The sequence below is a fragment of the Ixodes scapularis genome, unplaced genomic scaffold (assembly GCF_016920785.2).
Source record: "Ixodes scapularis isolate PalLabHiFi unplaced genomic scaffold, ASM1692078v2 PGA_scaffold10__122_contigs__length_95168666, whole genome shotgun sequence".
NCBI lineage: Eukaryota > Metazoa > Arthropoda > Arachnida > Ixodida > Ixodidae > Ixodes > Ixodes scapularis.
Genome location: NW_024609836.1, coordinates 46,026,880 through 46,028,919, shown reverse-complemented (window position 1 = coordinate 46,028,919; position 2,040 = coordinate 46,026,880).

Sequence of the window (2,040 nt, the reverse complement as noted above, 5' to 3'; positions counted from 1 at the left end):
TTCTGCGACAGCCATCTTTGTCATCTGAAAATTTCCGAAGACCAGCTTCGAATCGGGTAACGGCAAGTTCTGAAACTGGCCTTATCGTGGTCCCGACTGCTAGCGCAACATTTTGTCAGAGACTGAGCGTCCGGTGATGCGTAGTTTATTTTGACGGTGAGAAAAACAAGGTTCCCCTTTCTGCCAAACACCCCGTACAGTAGCACCTCAACCCAAGAAAGGTTCAGCAACTCGGTTCCAACGATCACTCCGGTAACGACACCCGATAACGGCATACACGCAACATTGCGCAAAGGCGCCGGCGGAGTATCGAGTATCGTTATCGGAGTCCACCGTCATCGATACGCAATGCTCCGTTTCACCCCAAAGCCCGAACGCGGCTACGATTCGATCCAGCCAATCAAGCGGCGCCAAAAGTGCATAGAGAGTTTTAGGGAACTACATCCGATACGGTACGAACTGCGCATGCGCTGCCACAGAAGACTCGCATACGCGCAGTGTGAACCGGAGCGTCCATCGCGCTGTACCGGAAGTGCAAAAACGGTTCCCTAAAACTTTCTGATGTAGAAACGGAGCAGTAAAACTCTCTAATGTTAGGGACATCCTATTCGAAGCATCGCGTGGTTCAACGACCGGGAAGGAAGAAGTTTCCTCTTACCAGGACAGCGGGTGATGAGGGTACCTTGGAGGGAGGCAGCAGACGACGAGTGAACGAGGTTCGTGTCCCGAGTGCTCGCGTCTGGCGAATGACTGAGCTTCAAATAGCGGACCGGCTCAAAAGGGTACATCACAACAACAAAGAACCGGACTTCTGAGCAACGTAACGAACGCGGCCGAAGGACACCGGGAGAACGGGAGGGGATAACGGTGGGTAGGCTCTCGCTTCTCCCTCCTAATCTCGGTTTCACCTTGCGATGGACCACATCGGACGGCTACGAGTCACCCCGGCCAATCGCGCGGTGCGAATATATTACGCGTCTATGCGCTCCACGCCTCGCTGAACCCCCTCTCCATTAGGTCACGTGACTCGCACGCGGCATTGAAATGGCTTTGATGGCTCGTGGTAGACTCTGTGGCTCATCGTAAGCTGAAACGGAGGACACACTGACCGTTAATCCCGCCTCGTCTCGCCCTGGGTTCAGGTGTTTAGTTGTTTCAATTAGGCAAGGGTTTCTTTAGAGGCTGTTGTGCGTGACACAATAACAACCTCGTCTTTTTTAATTTTTTTTTTCTTTTTAAGGTTTTTTTAGATGCGGGATGCTAGGGGAAGCGTGGTGTTTTGCGGAGAGGGTTGAACTGTGAACACTGGACCTGTCACCAAAAAAGAAAAAAAGCGCTTACTGGGAGTACTTAAGGTGAACGCACGTTTACTGTCACGCCACAGATTTATATTTTGGGTCTTTAGGTAAGCCTGATTTTGAGCGGACTAGGCTTATGAACCCGGAGCGCTTAGAAGGCTTCACGGGATCACACGCGTGGAAAGGTACGTGACCTTCCTGTCAGCTCGTGTGTTCGTTGGCGGTCACCCTGGTTAGAACTTGGTCGTCGGTCCTTACCAAACGCTATGAGTCGTCGGAGACCATCCGGTGCCGTGTCAGTGTCCTCTGACCTTCGGGAGAGGCGCAGCGACGCGCGCAGTCACGCGATTGCTTGTCAGTGCTGGATTGGATTGGGTGGCTTATCGTAGCCTCCGCAGCGGTCCATCTCAATGTTGAAATTAAGAAAAAACCCGTATCTTCCAATTCCTCTTTTTTTTTTTCGTACCCTTGGGTGCTTGCCCCTGGGCATTTTCGACAAAAAAAAAAAAAAAAAAAAAAACATGAGAAACAAACAAACTGGGGAAGGTCAAGGAGAGGTATCTCAGAGCGCAGAGAGGAGATTGGGTCGATTCCTCTAATTCGAACGAAGGATAATCCGCATCGCCTAGCAGAGGAAGAAATAAAGCGCCAGGTGTTTTTCTTTTTTTTTCTTCTTTGCCGTATTCTGCGTTGTTGTGCCTATTACTAAACCTTGAACAACACAAAGAAACTAAATACGTAT